General features: G+C 39.5%; 1 non-coding gene across 1 annotated transcript; it reads left to right on the top strand.

Moving 5' to 3' along the window:
• Nucleotides 1-17,285: 17,285 nt before the first annotated feature.
• LOC127124643 (small nucleolar RNA R71) lies at nucleotides 17,286-17,392 on the top strand. The gene has a single exon (XR_007804112.1). It is a non-coding gene; the product is annotated as a small nucleolar RNA R71 (small nucleolar RNA).
• The last annotated feature ends 3,015 nt before the right edge of the window (nucleotides 17,393-20,407 follow it).

Genomic DNA, 20,407 nt, shown 5'->3' with positions numbered 1-20,407 from the left:
ACTTCGCAGCGGAACCAGATCAACACAAACAACTAGGGATACCTGAAGGGTTAACTGCTTGGGGAACCTCTGATGTTTAGCACTTAAGGACTTGTTGCTTTTTGAAGTGCTGTTGATACTTCCTTTTAATTGCTTTGAAAATTCCTTGTTTTTATATGTTTTAAGAAAAATATTTTGATTAAAATTTTTAAAACTCCAAAATGATCATAATAAAATTTAAACTATTGGCTGAAGTAAATAAGAGTAGAAATAATTGGACAAAAGCGCAACTTTATTTAATGGGATGGTAGTCTGTAAATGACAAAACACCATAGATTTTTACAAAGTTGAAAATAGTAATTTACATGGAAAAGGGCTACATTGAATAAAAATTATCCTTAATCCTTCTACCAATCCTTTGATATCCACTGTGCTCTTGACCGCTGCTGAGATGATGAATTGACGTCACCCTTGTGCTCAAAGTTCTCAAAAATTTGAAGATCAACATAATGCAGTTACTTGCCATAATCCCTAATTTTTACATAAGTTTCCCCAAGGTGAGGTACTCAACTTATCGGGAAATGTTTTCTATTTTTATGTCTCTAATTTTTGCCTGGACCGCCCTTTCGGGTTTCCAATCCACCGAGACGCTCTTTCTTGCCTAAGCCGCCCTTTCGGGTTTTCAACTTAGCGATCTGTTCTTTTCTTTTTAGGAGAAGTATTTCTTGACTACATCTACGTTCACAGAATGAGTGAACTCTTTGCCATCCATAGTTGTAAGAATCAAGGCGTCTCCTGGAAAGGCTCTCTTAACAACATATGGGCCTTCGTAATTAGGAGTCCATTTTCCCCTAAAATCTGGTTTGAATGACAAAATCTTCTTGAGCACAAGGTAACCTTCTCTGAATACGCGAGGTTTGACCTTCTTATCAAAATCTTTCTTCATCCTCTGCTGATATAACTGACCATGACACATGGCAGTCAATCTCTTCTCTTCAATCAAATTTAGCTGATCATATCTGGTCTGACACCACTCAGCTTCTGTCAACTTGGCTTCCATGAGCACGCGCAATGAAGCAATCTCAACCTCTACGGGGAGCACTGCTTCCATGCCATATACAAGGAAAAAAAAGGGGTTGCCCCTGTTGAAGTGTGAACGAATGTACGATACCCATGCAAAGCAAACGGGAGCATATCATGCCAATCCTTGTATGTGACAACCATCTTCTGGATAATTTTCTTAATGTTCTTGTTCGCAGCTTCAACAACCCCATTCATCTTAGGTCTGCAGGGAGAAGAATTATGATGTGCAATCTTGAAGTCTTTGCAAAGAGCTTCCACCATATTGTTATTTAAGTTTGATCCATTATCAATAATGATCTTACTTGGCACACCATAACAGCGTATGATCTGATTCTTGATAAACCTTACAACAACTTGCTTGGTTACACTTGCATACGATGTCGCTTCAACCCATTTTGTGAAGTAGTCAATTGCCACCAAAATGAAGCAATGTCCATTTGAAGCTTTGGGATCAATCATCCCAATCATATCAGTTCCCCACATGGAGAAGGGCCATGGGGAAGAAATAAGATTCAATAGTGTCGGAGGAACATGAATCTTATCAACATATATTTGACACTTGTGGCATTTCTTCACAAACTTGCAACAGTCAGACTCCATTATCAGCCAATAGTAACCTGCTCGCAACATCTTCTTTGCCATTGCATGTCCATTGGAATGAGTACCAAAGGAACCTTCACGCACTTCAGTCATCAACAAGTCTGCTTCGTGTCTATCTACGCATCTGAGCAAAACCATGTCGAAGTTTCTCTTGTACAAAACATCACCATTCAAGTAGAAATTACCGGCTAATCTTCTCAAAGTCTTTTTATCTTTCAAAGATGCCCCAAACGGGTAAATCTGACTTTGGAGGAAACATTTAATATCAAAATACCACGGCTTTTCATCTTTGATCTCTTCAACAGCAAACACATGAGCTGGCCTATCAAGACGCATCACAGACAAATTGGGAACTTCATTCCAATACTTCACTACAATCATTGATGCCAATGTTGCAAGAGCGTCTGCCATCCGGTTTTCATCTCGCGGGATATGATGAAACTCAACTTTTGTAAAGAAAGTTAAAATCCTCCTCGCATAATCTCTATATGGTATCAAACCGGTTTGATTCGTCTCCCATTCACCTTTGATCTAATTTACAACCAAAGCCGAGTCTCCGAAGACATTTAAATACTTGATTCTGAGATCAATGGCCTCTTCGAGCCCCATAATGCAAGATTCATATTCTGCCATGTTGTTTGTACACTTGAAAGTCAATCTAGCTGTAAATGGTAGATGCGTGCCTTGAGGAGTAATAATCACGGCCTCAATGCCATTACCATATTGATTAACATCTCCATCAAATACCATGCCCCAATGGGAACCAGGTTCTGGCCCTTCTTCAAGACATGGTTCATCACAATCTTTCATTTTCAAGTACAAAATCTCTTCATCAGGAAAATCATACTGCACTGACTGATAATCTTCAATTGGTTGGTGAGCCAAATGGTCAGCCAAGATACTACCTTTGATCGCTTTATGAGATCAGTATTCATTATCATACTTTGATAACAACATCTGCCAATGGGAAATCCTCCTAGTTAAAGCAGGCTTCTCAAATATATACTTGATTAGATCCATTTTGGATATCAACCAAGTGGTATGATTCAACATATATTGGCGCAAACGCTTAGCAGCCCAAGCCAATGCGCAACAAGTCTTCTCAAGTATAGAATACCGAGTCTCACAGTCGGTGAACTTCTTACTGAGGTAGTAAATTGCAAATTCTTTCTTTCCAGTCTCATCTTGCTGACCAAGAACACAACCCATACTATCTTCAAGCACAGTTAAATACATGATCAGCGGTCTTCCTTCCATAGGTGGAGACAAGATTAGAGGTTCAAGCAAATATTTCTTGATACTTTCAAAGGCTTTCTGGCATTTTTCGGTCCAATCACAAGACTGATCTTTCCGAAGAAGCTTGAATATAGGCACACATGTAGCAATGTGGGAAATGAATCTGGAAATATAATTCAAGCGACCGAGAAAACCTCTGACTTGCTTCTCAGTTTTGGGCTCAAGCATCTCTTGTATTGCTTTGACCTTAGCAGGATCAACTTCAATACCCTTCTCACTGACAATAAAGCCCAACAACTTACCAGAACGAACACCAAAAGTACACTTATTGGGATTCAAGCGGAGTTGATACTTCCTCAAACGCTGGAATAACTTCAACAAATGCTCAACATGTTCCTCTTCATCAATCGATTTAGCAATCATGTCATCGACATATACTTCAATCTCATTATGCATCATATCATGAAAGAGAGTAGTCATTGCTCTTTGGTAAGTTGCACTAGCATTCTTTAAACCGATAGGCATCACTCTATAACATAATGTTCCCCAAGGTGTAATGAATGTGGTCTTCTCCATATCTTCGGGTGCCATCTTGATCTGATTATATCCGAAAAATCCATCCATAAACAAAAAGACTTTGAATTTAGCAGTATTGTCTACCAACATATCAATGTGTGGCAGAGGGAAAACATCTTTCAGACTGGCTTTATTCAAATCTCTATAATCGACACACATGCGGACCTTTCCATCCTTCTTCGGCACATGCACAATATTGGCCACCCATTGCGGATACTCAGCGGTCACAAGGAAACCGACGTCAATCTATTTCTGCAATTCCTCTTTAATCTTCACAGCCATATCAGGATGCGTTCTTCTCAACTTCTGCTTGACTGGAGGGCATTCTGGCTTCAACGGCAATCTATGATCCACAATCTCATAATCCAAACCAGGCATGTATTGATAGGACCAAGTAAACACATATGAATATTCTCAAAGAAGATCAATCAACCCTTTCTTGACATCTGGACACAGTCGAGACCCAATCTTGACTTCCTTTACATCATCCTCGGAACCCAAGTTGACTAACTCAACCTGCTCTTCAAATGGTTGAATGGTCTTTTCATCTTGCTCAAGAAGACGAGATAATTCATCACTCACTTATACATCACTTTCCTCCTCGGCTTCAAACACAGGGAATTCAAAATTTGGAGACGGAGAAGGATCATTGTATTCAATAGGGTTGGGAACCAACCTGCATAATGATTTGATATTTTGATTTTAGAGAAGTGGATTTGTGACCAAATATTATGCAGATGGACAATTATATTGTTTATTTATATTTTTTGTGATTACCATTATCAGAATAAAACAAAAAAGTAAAAACAAGACATCATAGATGTGGATGAATAGAATTAATTTTATTAATGATCAATTTGAAAATGCCCAAACAATGTTCACTTCTCCCTTAGGAATAGGAGAAGGATTTTAAAAACATATAAAAGCAATTACTTAGATTGATGCAAAATAACAGGAATATCAACAGCAGTCCAATTGTTGCAAGCCATTTCATGCGTCACAAAATTGGTGCAGTCTTCCTCTTCGTCATCTTCTAGAACAGCAACTAAGTGTTGTTCATTGCCATGAATGAACCCTTCGCTACGGAAGCTAAGTTGCATATCTTTAGTCTTTGCAGTTGTTGAACCTTTCTAGAATCCTAAACCAGTTCTGCCTTTGTTATCGGAGACCTCTACCATGCGCCCCCACTGATCAACATTGCCTTCTACCACAATCTTCTTAGCATCTTTCAATGAGGACATATGTGCCCCAACTTTCTTTTCAGCAGCAATAGATAAGGCCTGGAATGGAGTTCCAACCTCATCCTCAGCTTAAACATAAGAGAAAGATGACAGGTGACTAACCAACATCGCCTTCTCTCCACCAACGATCACAAGCTTGCCATTCTTCACAAATTCGAGCTTCTGGTGCAAAGTTGAAGTAACAACTCCTGCCTCATGGATCCATGGCCTTCCCAACAAGCAACTGTAGGTCGAGTGGATATCCATTACTTCGAAAGTAATTTGAAAATCACTCGGACCTATCTTAACTGGAAGGTACACTTCACCAATAATTGTTTTGTGCGATCCGTCAAAAGCTTTGACAATTACACTGCTATATCTCATAGGCGCTCCTTGGTATGATATCTTTGACAGAGTTGACTTCGGAAACACATTCAGCGACGACTCGATGTCAACAAGCACATTTGACAAAGCGTCCACTTTGCAATTCATAGAAATGTGCAAAGCCAGATTATGAGTTCTTCCCTCCTCAGGGAGTTCTTCACCACAAAAGCTAAGATTATTGCATGAAGTGATGTTAGCCACGATATGATCAAATTGGTCTACTGTAACATCAAGTTCTACAAAAGCTTGTTCAAAAAATCTCTACAGTGCTTCTCTGTGCGCTTCAGAATTCATGAGAAGAAACAACACTGAGATTTTTGAGGGGGTTTGGAGCAACTGCTCCACCACATTGAACTCACTCCTTTTGATTAACCGAAGTACCTCATCATCATTGTTAGCCTTCAAATCGCTGGATTCAACAGACTTACCCTTTGAAACACCAACTGAATCTTCAACAGGCACTTCCACCTTCTTACTCACAACTGATTCTTCCTTATCCTTTGGGAACACCGGCCCAAACACACGACCACTGCGGGCCACCTTGCTAATATTAGCAATGCTCACCACAGAGCTAGTCGTAGGCAACGGAACAACTTTTTCAGATGAATACGGGACTGGGCCCACTAACCGTATTACCAACGGCGATACTGATCTATTGCTGACATTGTTACTGTTGTTGTTGTCATACTGGATTACTAATCTCTCTGGCTGCTTGAAAATGGGCACTATGACATTCACATCGTCATCTACATGACGAGATTGAACAATTTGAATCATGCCTTCATCCATCAGTCGCTGGATGTCCCTTTTCACAATTTCACAACCCCTCGGGTTAATGATCGCTGTATTCTCAAGTGCACGAATCGCGTCAGAGTAATATAAAAGAATATCGATCCCACAGAGACCAAATCGTCAATCTATTGATTACTATCGTTACAATGTTTATTTAAGGCGGTATAAAAGAGATATTGATGTTGCAAAATAACAGTAAATAAAGAAGATAAATATAATGCAGGTAAAGACAGACTTGAATGTATTTCACGTCAGTTAAGTGATATTTCGATTGTCTAAATAGAACTACTTATGAGGCAATATTTTCTACTCTTGAAAAGAATCCATTTAACAGGAACTGTTGCTTTTCCGTATTCAGAACCGAGCTTACCCTTAAATTAAGGCCTTTTATTGTCACTTATAAAAGGTGCCCAAAATGCTAAAGTGGTAAACTTATTTTTAAGAAATAAGACTCGTAAACTTAGTTGAAAAGTGATTTTGATTTGGAAAGTTTACCCAAGGAGTTTCCTGATTTTAAATCTATCAACGCGTCCGAAAATAGTTTCAAAAATCGTTTTTCCTTAAAGTGATAAAAATTCCTAGTTAACTAAGCCAGGGTGCTTTGGCACTCCTTGAGTAGTTAAAAGTAACCAAGTTTGTTTCATAAAACTCAAATTAAAAATCAAAACAGCCTTTAAAGTATTTCTACAGATTCAATATGTGAAACATCTCTTTTACCGTGATCCTTACATTCTAACCTTTAAAAGATTTAGCCAGACATAGTAATACAAACAAACACAACGATATTTATCATTATGAAAATTTGTTTTAGAATGTAAGGCGTAAATAACGAGTAAAGCGTGGACAGAAATTAAATAAAGTAAAGCGTGGACAGAAATTAAATAAAGTAAAGCGTGGCGAGAAATTAAATAAAGTAAAGCGTAGACAGAAATTAAATAAAGTAAAGCGTAGACAGAAATTAAATAAAGTAAAGCAAGACAAGTAAAATAAATAAAAGCGATTAAATAAGAACCTGCTCCAAACGGAGGCTTTAAATCTGGTACAAGGAAGATAAACCTTTGACTCTGAAGATGAAGACGACAGCAAAATCAAAGTGACCCAACTCAATTACACTACGGTGCGATAACCCCCCGATGTGACAGATTACCGCTTTACAGATGATAAATATAGTATTAGTGTTGTAAACTAAGTTGGATGATTTGGAAATGAAATGGAACGGCCTATTTATAGAAGAATTCAGTAGTTTGTAAAGACCATGGTGCCCCTCAACTTCTCCTTAGTGGGAACATGGAATACAAAGGTGGCGTCCGCCACCCCTTCATGGCGCCCGCCATGTGTGGAAATGGGAAAGATCATGGGAACGTGGCGGCTACCTCCTGGTTGAGGGTTGATGAGTCATGGCTTCTCCTATAGCGGCCGCCATGTGTACAATATTTGCCAAAAAACCCTAATTTTTTGTCTTTTTGCTTCGTTTCTTCTAAAAGGATCCCGAAAGAGCTAAATATCTGAAAATAACATAAAAGAGAGCATAACACAAGCAAAATGATAATAAAGTCCTAATAAACATGTGAAATCCGAGTCAAAAATACGGTGTGATTCAGTGTGATCAAATTCTCCCACACTTGAACCTTTGCTTGTCCTCAAGCAAAACTCTTTATAGTTTATGCAAGAAAAATAGTATCAACTAGAGTTAATTCAAGGCAAAAAGACTTATAAGTTCATTCAAGGAATGTATCGGTAGGTACTAACGAATCGAACAAAGGATATTATAGTGACATTTCCCGCAAATGCGGTCATAGGCTTCGTTCCTATACAAATCAATCCACATTACCCCCACCATACCTAGGCCTTCTTTTCATCTTCTTAAAGTCCTTTTCATTCAAGTGCAATCACATTAAGCTCGTTATCTGTACATACTCGTAGTAAGGTGACCGATTAGTGCTTATGATCTTAAGCATTTGGCTCTGGTACATAAGTTGGTGTAACCCCTTTATTTAACCGAATTTGCAGTTGTGGGAGATTGGATCGTAATCCACCCTACCAAGTTCAGCACCAGATACCTATGAACCAACCAACAGTAGGCGTATTCTTATATATACTTAAGCATGGGGCTCTGGTACATAGGTTGGTGTAACCCTTTTATTTAACCCAATTTGCAGTTGTGGGGGATTGAATCGTAATCCATCCTACCAAGTTCAGCACCAGATTCCTCTGAACCAACCAACAATAGGCATGTTCTTATATATATATATATATATATATATATTATATATATATTATATATATATATATATATAATATATATATATATATATATATATATATATTATATATATATATATTTATATAATATATATATATATATATATATATTTATATATATATATATATATATATATATAATATATATATATATATATATTTATTTATTTATTTATTTTTCTTCTGCATGTTTCACATATGTCTTTATTTTGCTGGGTTAAATGACCATGTGAGAGTCACCTAGCCCGGATTTTCATACGACTTGAGAACAAAGCAGGAATTTTTGCGATCATTCACTTATTTTCATCGGTCCCCTAGATAGAGCGTGCTTTAGCCGGAGCTGACTGCAAAGATACTTAACGACTTATTTGGAATAAAAATTAGGGCCACAATATATGGGGTATGGGGATCGACTCTTATAATCATGAAGCCTACGGTGTTAAGACAATACCGATTTTTAGAAAAAGTTTTCCCAAGTCTTTTACATCCCGTCATAAACCTGTCTTATAGCCTGAATATTCAAGATGCACTATTTTCTTTGCTCAAATTTTTTTTTGCTAAGGTTAAAGAAATGGGAGAAATACGGATACACTACACAGATGACTCGTCAAACACATGTTATTTATTGAAATAAAATGCAAACAACTAAAATGCACAAAACATACTAAAAATAAAGAAAAGCGATAAAAATAAAAAAGCGATAAAAATCTCCTCCCACACTTAAACCGAACATTGTCCTCAATGTTTCGATATGAGATAGGGTAGGAGTAACCTGGAAGAGAGGGAGAGAGAACTATGGGTGATCACCGGTACCGTCACCGTCATCGCCCTAGTCAGGATGCCTGGGTCAACGACGTCTGCTACGAGTACTAAGTCCTTCCTGCAGCTTCCTAGAGCGACCTAAGAGAGACCCTTGGGTGGCCTCGATAAGTGCGAAGTGACGCTCATTAGCATGTCGTTGGCGATGCTACTCATTAGTGATCGTAAGTAAGGACTCAGTGATAGTCCGATGAACTTGCTCATTACGCTGTTGGGAAGCTACGATAAAACTCATATTATCTGTCAGTTGTTGGTTTATGGTATTCAGAAGGGTGTCACGCCTTTCCTCACGAGCCAGGTGCTCACGCCATATCTCCTCGATGATGTAAAAAACCGGGAGTGGTACCTGCAAAATCGTTAGAGGAAGGTGCAGTGTGTACAGGTGATGCAGTAGGAATATCATCAGCGGGTGACTAGTCGCGCCGGTCATACTCATCATCGGTCCCTTGCTCATCGTCCATAGGAACATTAGGTGGCAAAGGACCGGTAAAAGGTGGAGCATCAAGATCATACGTCCAATTCCGTGCATGACGCACATCTGTACACTGAGAGCAAGGTAAAACAACATTGGGTATAGCTACATCATGGATCATGAGGTGAAAACCACCTGCTCGCTGCACCTTGCATAATTTCATATCCTTCAAAAAATTTAAGTTAATGGTGCGGTGAGGGAGTGGTTCCAAGGTGGCTAACTCAGCATTGAGATTTAACGCTCTAGCAATAGAAGTAATTAAACCACCAAAATAGATGGTGCCTCCCTTTTTAAGAATGGCGGACATATGTGCAAACATAAAAGGAACAAGATTGATCCTGCGATTAGTGAGGCAACCCTGTAAAAATAGCAACTCACGAGCATTTACTTTGTTATAATTTTCCCAACCAAATACAGTACATGCCAAAAGGTATCGAAAAATACGTATGGCCGGGTTATGAATATTAGAAGCTAAAATTCCTTCAAAGGAAGTGACAGTCACATTTGATAATTTATTCCAAAAAGTAAATGCTTCGAGTGCCCATTCAGCATCTAAGGGTGTCTCACAGATGACACCCTCATCGTAAGGCATTCCTAACAAACCTGCTAAGGCATCGATAGTGTACTCGTATTCCACATTAAACATTCTAAAACAAACGGTACCTACCGTGCTAGCAGTGCCAGGGTAAACATTGTAAATTAGGGAACTTAAAAATTTCCTAGTCAACCTAGCATAGGTGGGTGCTTTACTAGAAAAAATATCGTGTAATCCTAAAGTATCAAGCATGTGGAAAACACTATGGTGTGTCCCTAAAGTATGCAAATAATCTTCGTCTACATACCTGGTAGCGAGAATTTCCCGAGATTGCAATTTTTGTAAAATTTTGTTTTGTCGCTCTCTGGGTTTTCCTCCATGAAGAATGATGTTGTTGAACTCCATTTCGGCCATTAATGGTGAGTGAAGAGGAAAATGGGTGTTTATGGGAAGAAAGTGAAAATGGAGTTTTAGTGGGTTTTTGGTGGAGAAATGGATGAGTGAAGTTTGGAAATGGTAATGGCTTGGAGTTAATGAGGAAGTTGGGATTTTTTCGTGTACTTTGGTGGAGTTGGGAGGAGGAGAAAATGGGGTTGGAGAGGTTGAAGAAGGTGAAAATGGTGAAATTAGGGATTCTGCCCCGTTAAAGGTTCAGACATCATGGCGCCCGCCATGGCTTCAGAATTGGTTGGGCCGGATTGCTTCTTGGGCCTCAACTTTTTGTCTTCATTTTTGCAAGAAGGGGGGGTGCACATAGGTTTTTATGGTATGCTGTTTTTTTATTTAAGCTTGACAAAACAAAATAAAATAGTAAAATGAGATAAAATAAAATGGACATAAAAACACACTCACACACACACACACCGCGCGCACACACACACACACACACACATATTATATATATATATATATATATATATATATATTATATATTAATATATATATGGTGTGTGTGGTGTGTGTGTGTGTGTGTGTGTGTGTGTGTGTGTGAAGAGTTAGTAATAAGTCACGATCGAGAGAAAAAGCAAAAAAAAGCAAGCATAAAGTCAAAAGGAACAATAAAAACAAGCATAAATAATAAATAACGGGAAATAGGTAAATCAAACGGCTTCTCGCGGTTGGTGATAGCATCAACGCTCAGGGTATAGTGGAGTCTCCTCGACTTCGTATCCTCGAAGCTCTGTGATCTGGTGTCGGAGGTCGGAGATCTCATCATTCAGTATATCAGTTTCAGTGGCATGTGTGATGACTGATACTTCGACCTGCAAAGCAACGTCAGCGAGCTCCTGGCGAAGCTGGGCTATCTCTATACGGAGCTTAACCAGGTCAGACTGCATGCATGGACTCTGAAGATTTGGATTATTGGTGAGCACTTTTATTCTGGTAGGTGCGACTCTCGGCTCGTCGACTGTCTCACCTTGGCCTTTAATGGCGTAGGCCCAGTTGGCCTGATCAATAACACAAGTTACCTGAGGGTCCGGTAAAGCGAAGTAGTGAATAGTTTCACCCTCGATCAAGAGCCTGTATTGATCCGGTTGGAAGGAAGATCTCCTCATGAGGCCACGGTCCAGACAGAAGTCAATATCTATCAAGGTGTAGCTGCAGTAAGACGTCAGGTGAAATAGTCTTCTATCAAGTCCTAGGGCAGAAGCTATATGAGCCACTGTGCTTCCAACGTGTATAGGTCTCACAGCGGAGCGAGCATTAAGATAGAGACTCTCGATCAGAAAATCTCCGCAATCTGGTGGGCGTGACTGAGTGGTGCACTACATGAAGAAAATCTCTTCAGCACTCACATGTGTATCAGGGTCACTCTTCCCCAGGAAGGTGTGGGAAATGATCATCTGAAAGTATTTGAAAGCAGGATTATGGATCTTGTTAGAGATTTGGGTGGAAGGGTCAGGGCTACCTCCACATGTAATGTCACTCTAAAACTTCTCAACGTCTCTGCTCAGGAAATAGCTCATGGGGAGCTCAGATGAGGCATCATAAGCAGTCTGAAATCCAAGTAAGTCACCAAAACGCTTGTGGTTGAAGGTGTATTCTGTCCCAAACATCCTGAAATTAATGTAGCCACCATCACTAACGTGACCAGCATAGGGCTCATAGGTCAGCGAGCTCAAGAACTCTAAAGTGAGGTTCCTGTAAGTCACATGCATCACATCAGTATATTCATCCCATTACAACTGATTGCACAAATTCCTGACACTAGGCTCAATGCCTAATGCCTCCATGCAGCTCAAATCAGGATATCTGGTGGGTAGCATTGGACGCTGGGAAAGCATGGCGTAGCGCTGCTCCCGAACTGGGTCGCGAAAGATCACTGGCATAGTGTCGCAATTTTCCATCCTGAAAAGTTAGGTTAAAAACAGAGGACATCTGAAATCGCAAATATTGTAAATGTTAGTCTAAACATAGATATATACATACATATAAAACAAATAAAAATATAAATTGAAATAGTAAAAGTAAAGCAAAGGAAAAGAAATCATGGGTTGCCTCCCATGCAACGCTTGTTTAACGTCGTTAGCTTGACAATTCGAACATTATATAATAGAGGTAGGAACTGGAGGGTCGATCGGAGTTTGGCCAGGGAATTCTGTGGGGATGTCACCTCCTCGATATTGCTTCAGTCTTTGTCCATTTACCACAAACGGATTACAGGAATTGTTCCGGATTTCAACTGCTCCAGATTTTAGGATTTTGGAGACCTTAAAGGGGTCTGTCCATCTCAAACGCAACTTACCTGGAAAAAGTCGTAATCTCGAATTGAAAAGGAGAACATAGTCGCCTATATTAAAGTCCTTTTTCACAATCCTTTTGTCATGCCATGCTTTGGTTCATTCTTTGTATATAACGACATTCTCGTAAGCGTTCTGGAGGAGTTCCTCTAATTTGTGGATATCGAGGATTCACTTCTCGCCAGATGCCAGGTAATCCAAATTCAGGGTCTTGATGGCCCAATATGCCTTGTGCTTGAGTTCAAAATGTAAGTGGCATGACTTCCCGTAGACTAACTAGTATGGTGTAGTTCCAATAGGGGTTTTGTAAGCAGTTATGTAAGCCTACAATGCTTCTGTTAGCTTTTCAGACCAATCTTTCCTGGATATTGAAACAGTTTTCTCCAAGATCTGCTTTATCTCTCTGTTAGATACTTCCACTTGACCATTAGTCTGGGGATGATATGGTGTTGCTACTCGGTGTTTTACTCCATATTTCCTTAAGAGTTTATCAAATATCCTGGATATAAAATGTGATCCACCATCACTTATGACAAGTCGTGGTACTCAAAATATGGAAAAAAATGTTATTTTTAAACATTTTGATGACTACTCTTGTGTCGTTGATGGGTGTGACAATATCTTCTATCCATTTGGACACATAATCAACGACTACCAAAATGTACTTGTTTCCCATCGTAGATGGAAAAGGTCCCATGAAATCGATACCCCAGACGTCAAATAATTCCACTTCTTGGATGTTCTTCAAAGGCATTTCGTCGCGTCGTGAGATGTTTCCAGCGTGCTGGCACCGGTCACATTGGACAATATAAGTATGGACATCACGCCATAGTGTTGGCCATTAAAGACCAGCTTGAAGGATCTTAGCGTATGTCTTGGATGTGCTTGAATGTCCACCATAAGGCGAAGAGTGACAATGCTCTATGATATTTCTGACTTCTTCTTTCGGGACGCAACGTCGAAAGATGTTATTTGTTCCTCTTTTGAAAAGGAGTGGTTCGTCCCAATAGAAATGTCTTATATCTTTAAAGAACTTATTCTTCTGTTGATAGTTGAGGTCAGGTGGTATGATATCAGCGGCTAGATAGTTCACAAAATCAGCGTACCATGGTACTCTGCTAATTTCTGAAACTGTCCCAAGGTTGTCTCTATCAGGTTCAAGGGGAACGATATCTAACTTAGCTATTAATCTGTCATAGGTGAAATCATCATTTATAGGTAAATGGTCTGGCTTCAAATGCTCTAGTCTGGAAAGATGGTCAACAACTACGTTTTCTGTTCCTTTTTTGTCTCTAATAACTAAGTCAAATTCTTGTAGCAAAAGGATCCATCTGAGTAATCTAGGTTTCACATCCTTTTTGCTTAGAAGGTAACGGGTAGCTGCATGGTCTGTATAGACTATAATCTTAGATCCTAAAAGATAAGACCTAAATTTATCGATTGCGAAAACTACAGTTAGGAGTTCCTTCTCTGTTGTTGTATAATTTAATTGAGCGGCATCTAGGGTTCTACTAGGGTAATATATTACATGTAGTTTCTTATCTTTTCTTTGCCCTAAAACAGCTCCTATAGCGAAATCGCTAGCAACACACATTATTTCGAAGGGTTTAGTCCAATCCGGAGGTTGTAAAATGGGTGCTGAAATTATCGCTTATTTTAATTGATTAAAGGCTTCGATACATTTTTCATCAAAAATGAATTCAATGTCTTTCATCAGAAGGCCGATCAGAGGTTTCGTTATTTTAGAGAAATCTTTTATGAAGCGTCGGTAGAAACCGACGTGTCCAAGAAAACCACGGACTTCTCTAACTGTCTTAGGAGGGTTAAGGTTTTCTATAACTTCTATCTTTGCTTTGTCGACCTCAATGCCTCTTTCAGATATTATATGCCCTAACATTATGCCTTCTTTAACCATAAAGTGGCACTTCTCCCAGTTTAACACAAGGTTAACTTCTACGCATCTCTCTAGGATTTTATCCAGATTAATGAGGCAATTATCAAAGTCGAATCCACACACCGAGAAATCGTCCATGAATACTTCCATAATTTCGTCGAGATAATCTGTGAAGATTGACATCATACAACATTGGAAAGTAGCTGGCGCATTACAGAGTCCAAACGGCATTCGTCTGTAAGCAAACGTTCCGTAAGGACATGTAAAGGTTGTTTTCTCTTGATCTTCGGGGTGTATGGGTATTTGAAAAAATCCAGAATATCCATCCAGATAACAAAAGTAAGAATGTCTGGCAAGACGCTCAAGCATTTGATCTATGAATGGAAGAGGGAAATGGTCTTTCCTAGTTGCCTTATTTAGTTTCCTCTAATCTATGCACATACGCCATCCGCCTTCTATACGTTTAGCTACATGCTCGCCCTTCTCGTTCTGCACGACTGTGATGCCTCCCTTTTTGGGTACCACATGTACAGGACTTACCCATTTACTATCAGAGATCTGATAGATTATACCAGCATCTAGTAATTTAAGGACTTCCTTCTTTACCACCTCACACATAACAGGGTTGATTCTTCTCGCATGTTCTCTGGAAGGTTTTGAATCTTCCTCTAGCGAGATCCTGTGCATACACACGGATAGGCTTATACCTTTTAAATCAGAGATGTTGTACCCTAAGGTATAGGGGTATCTTCTTAAAACATTTAAGAGTCAGTTTGTTTCGTCTTGGTTTAAGGTGGCACTAACTATTACTGGGCGGTTCATTTCGTTATCCAAAAACTCGTATCTTAGGTTTTGGGGCAATTCCTTAAGTTCTTGAGCTGGTTTTTGAGAATTTGGTGAAAGGTCTGGAGTAAAATCCAAACATTTGTTAGTGTGAGGTTCCATTTCCTCTAGCTCGTCATCCTTTTCATTCGGGTTTGAAAATGGTTCGATCACAGGTTCTCCTTGATCAAATTCCCTTATACATTCATCTATGATATCGATCGCGTAACATGCATCTCCTATGATTGGTGCCATCAGGAACTTTGAAAGAATAAACTTTATCTTTTCATCCCCTGCTTTGAAAGTTAATTTTCCTCTTTTAACATCTATTATAGCTCCGGCTGTTGATAGAAATGGTCTACCTAATAGGATAGGGATATCGTCGTCTTCCTTGATATCCATGACCACAAAGTCTGTTGGGATATAAATTTGACCGATCCTAAATGGGATGTCTTCTAAAATGCCTACAAGGTACTTAACAGACCTATCGGTTAATTGGAGGGACATCTTAGTTGGTTTTAATTCTCCTAAGTTTAACCTTTGACACACAGCTAAGGGCATTAAACTTACACTAGTGCCTAAGTCTAGGAAAGCTTTGTCGATCACATGACTCCCTAGAATGCAAGATATAGAAAAACTACCAGGGTCTTTCTCCTTCTTAGCAAGTTTATCCTCGAAAATAAAGTTGCATTCCAAGGGTTTGGGATCGTCAAGCCTACGCTTGTTGGTTAAGATGTCTTTGAGAAATTTGGCGTAAGATGGAATTTGGGTGATGGCTTCGGTGAAAGGAATCTCTACATGAAGCTTCTCTATCACTTTTATAAATTTTTGGTATTGGTTGTTGATTTTGGTTTGGTTTAGTCTTTGCAGATATGGGATTGGTGGTTTGTACGGGGGTGGTGGTCTGTAAGTTTTATCCTTGGCTTCACCTTCTTGGTCAGCTTGTTTTTCGGGTTCCACCGGTTCCTCTTCTTGGTTGGTAGGTATATTTCCTTTAGAAGTTTTGGACTCGCTCATTGTTGGGTTATGAGGCCCTTCATAAGCGGTCCCACTTCGTAATGAGATAGCATTAGCTTGCCCTCGAGGGTTGAGTTGAGGTTGTCCAGGGAATTGTCCTTCAGGTGTAGTTTGTGGGGCTTGGTTTTGTGCTACCTGTGAGATCTGGGTTTCAAGCATCTTGTTGTGAGTGATTATCTGATCAACCTTGGTTCCTAATTGCGTTATCAGTTCGTTTACGTGAATGTTCTGGTTTAGGAATTCTTTATTTTGCTGAGTCTAGCCTGATATAAAGCTCTCCATGATCTTCTCAAGGTTAGGCTTCTGGGGCACAACTTGCATAGGTTGATTTGGTTTTTGGGCTTGATACCCTTGTGGTCTCTGAGGTGCATAATTTAGGATAGGGTTCTGGTTTTTATAGGAAAAATTAGGGTGATTCTTCCATCCAGGGCTGTAAGTGTTCGAAAATGGGTTACCTTGGGCGTAATTCACTTGGTCGGTGTTCAGGTCGTTCAAAAGGTTACACTCCGCCGATTCGTGTCCTTTAGATCCACAAAGTTCACACTCTGTGTGGACTACCGCTGCGGTGTTAGTGTTTGTAGACATATCTTCGACCTTAAGGGCTAAAGCGACCATTTTCGCCTGCATCATGTCCATAGAGCTTATCTCATGTATTCCACCTTGGGTCTCCTTTTTCTCTATTGATGCTCGTTCAGTTCCCCATTGGTAATGGTTTTGGGCCATATCCTTAATTAGGTCACAAGCTTCAGGGTAAGGTTTGTTCATCAGCGCGCCACCTGCGGCTGCGTCGATGCTCATCTTGGTGTTATAATGGAGTCCATTGTAGAAGGTATGAACGATCATCCATTGTTTTAGGCCATGGTATGGACAGACTCTTAATAGCTATTTGTATCTCTCCCAGGTTTCATAGAGCGATTCTCCTTGGTTTTGAGTAAATCTAGTTATTTGGTTTCCAAGAACGACAGTCTTACTAGGGGGAAAATATCTAGCATGGAATACTCTTATAAGGTCTTCCCAGGTAGTTATTGAATTAGCTGGAAGAGAGTCCAACCATGAAAGTGCTCTATCCCTGAGGGAGAAAGGAAATAATCTCAAACGGTTCGCATCAGGTGAAGCGTCGTTGGACTTAAAAGTGTCGGCGAGTTGGATAAAAACTTTTAAATGTTGATTTCGGTTCTCAGTAGTGAGACTCGCGAATTGGTTCTTGTAAGACCCCAATTTTGGCCCTAAGATCCCTCATGGCCCATATCATATCATATCATGGCCTCAAGGATCACTGCATGCCTCTGCTTCCCTCCTAGTGGGTAGATTGCCTTGTGGGTTGTTTCTTGATCACCAAGCATGCCTTGCATTTGTATATCTTTGCCTTTCATATGTTTATCAATCAAAAAGTACAAAAATATTGTCAGTCTAACCTTGTTGCTTGCAGTTGAAGCAATCATCAGCAATTAGGTCAAAGACAGTCAACAGTCAGTCAAAGCAGTGGATGGTGGCCATTCTTGCAGAATTTGGGCACCATGATCAATAATCAAAAGTTCATACATCTTGGGACATCATTTGAAGTCAAGTTCTCAAGGAATCAGGGTTTGGAATTCATCAGAAGAGGTTCAGTCATCCAAAACCCTAGAAAAGTCAAACTTGGTCAACTGTTGATTTAATCAGTAATTTGATGGATGGAATTGATTTGAAGGAGTTCATTCATGTCCATATAAGCCTCATGTATCATGTCAAACCTCATCATGGAAGGATTTGAAGTAAAATCAGAAATTCCCAAAATAGAAAGTGGACCTGTAATTTTAACTGCCAAAAATGGAAACTTCTTGATCCTCAACTTACATCATGATACAAGCTCCAAATGAATTTTTGCCCAACATGAAAGTTGAAGATCTTGTTCTCCCGTTTTCAAAAAGTCCAAGAACTCTCAAATCCCATGTATGGTTGTCAAGATATGATCAATTCAATTTCAAAAATTTGTGAACTTCAACAAGCCATATCTCATGAACCATAAGGCCAAATTTGGTGGGGTTTTTTCCTACAAACCACATTTTTCCTCCTCTTTCCAAAAATATAAATTTCATCCTCCAAAACCTTGCCAATCAAAATGGCATTTTTGGCCTTGGCTTTATTCATTTCAAGTTTGACCCAAAGTTGACTTTTTGATTTATTGATTTTTTCTCACTTTGGCCAATTGGGATTTGTTTCATATGGTATTTGCAACATGTTCCAAGTCCAATTTTGTGCTCATGCTACTATCATACTATCATTTTGGCCAAAGGTGCAAACTTGGTATTTTTGCAAATGTTTTCATTAAAATAAAACAAAGTTAGCAATCCATCAGCAAACTAAAAACAGCAAATTGGATGGTCATATGCAGCCTGTACCAAGCCCAATTCGTGCAGGCCAGACCACACCTCCATGTGCAATTTTCAAATTAGCAATTTGGCAATTCCTTCATTTAAACTAATCTTTGCTTAACACTTCCATTACCATTGCTAAACAGAAGTATAAGAAGATATTTTCTGTCATTTCCAAACCCTAGAGACCAGCTGCAGCCAGAAAACACAACAGAAAATTCTCTCTTCTCACACATTTCCATTTTTCACGATTTGGATTTTCTGCACAAAACTCTCAAAACACTACAAGCTCTCTTCATTGTCCCATCATCTGGACAATACTTGAGAACTTTTTCAAGCAATAAATCTCATCTACACAGCCATCTTCATGTTCTGTTTTCACTAAGGACCCTTCAATGGCAGATCGTGATTTGTTTATGTCCAAGCATTCTTGAGCTTAAAGAACTTCATCATCCATCAACATAAAGCACAAGGAAGATCTGTTTCGAGCTGGAAACATCCAAGCAGCCCTGTTTCACATTTTTCTTCAAAAACAAGTACTTTAGTTGCTTAAGTTCTTTGAACTTGCTTTGCTTTGCTATTTAGCAAATTTGCTTTGAGGTATAATTACTTCTTCTTCATGTAGTCTGGAGACCCGGTCTGTTATTTGACCGGGCAAACTGTCTGAAGTCCTCCTTAAGAGGCAATGCCTGTGTGTGTTTAAAATTGTCCCAAGCAGGAAAAGTCCTTCAAGTAAGGAAATTGGTAGATCAAAGGGATAAGTAGCCTATCCCCTACTATTCAGTGAGTCCTCTCCTTGCTCCCATTACATGGTTGTAGCATTGAGATAAAAACCCAAGATCTATCGAGTCAATAATGGGGAGAGAGTTCCATCTTTCTGAACTCCCCCACATTCTTATATTTACATGCTCTCCCTGATTAGGGATAGAAGCAATGAGGCACACCCCTCATCTCCTTTCATCTGCTTCACCTTAGCCTCTCAATGGCAAGGTTAAGAGCAACTTTTTACCCTATTCCAGTTGGCCTCAGTGCCTAACCCTCTTGTGTGAGCCCCTTGTTTGGCTATAGAGTGTGTTGTTTGATATTCATTGATTGATTGCTTACTTCATATGCACATGCTTGCTTGTATGCTCTATGCATTTATCATCATTTATTGCTCATCAATGCATAATCATCTCATTTGTCTTTGTGACATTATCATTGTTGCTTACCCATTGAGGACAATTGTAAGTCCATTTCATTGGCCATTGCTCTTATGATATGGAAGTGAGTATAAGACCATCACCTTGGCCACTCATCTTATCTTTGCTTGATGCATTTGATTTTATGTGAGGATGCAACTGTAAGTCCCTGCAAGTTGGCATTTGCTTTCCTATGATCACATGTTGCTTTGTTTGTTTGTATGTGAGGATACAACTGTAAGTCCCTGCAAGTTGGCATTTGTATTCCTAGGACCATACTGTGGAGGTTAGAGTAAGCCCAGACAGATTGGCATCTGACCTCCATGTTTTATTTTTCTTTGTATGTGAGGATGCAACTGTAAGTCCCTGTAAGTTGGCATTTGCTTTCCTAGGATCATATGTTGGAGATTGGTATAAGCCCAGACAGATTGGCATCCGGT

Source organism: Lathyrus oleraceus, chromosome 2 (assembly GCF_024323335.1).
Source record: "Lathyrus oleraceus cultivar Zhongwan6 chromosome 2, CAAS_Psat_ZW6_1.0, whole genome shotgun sequence".
NCBI classification, from domain to species: domain Eukaryota; kingdom Viridiplantae; phylum Streptophyta; class Magnoliopsida; order Fabales; family Fabaceae; genus Lathyrus; species Lathyrus oleraceus.
This window is presented reverse-complemented; position numbering and strand designations above follow the sequence as displayed.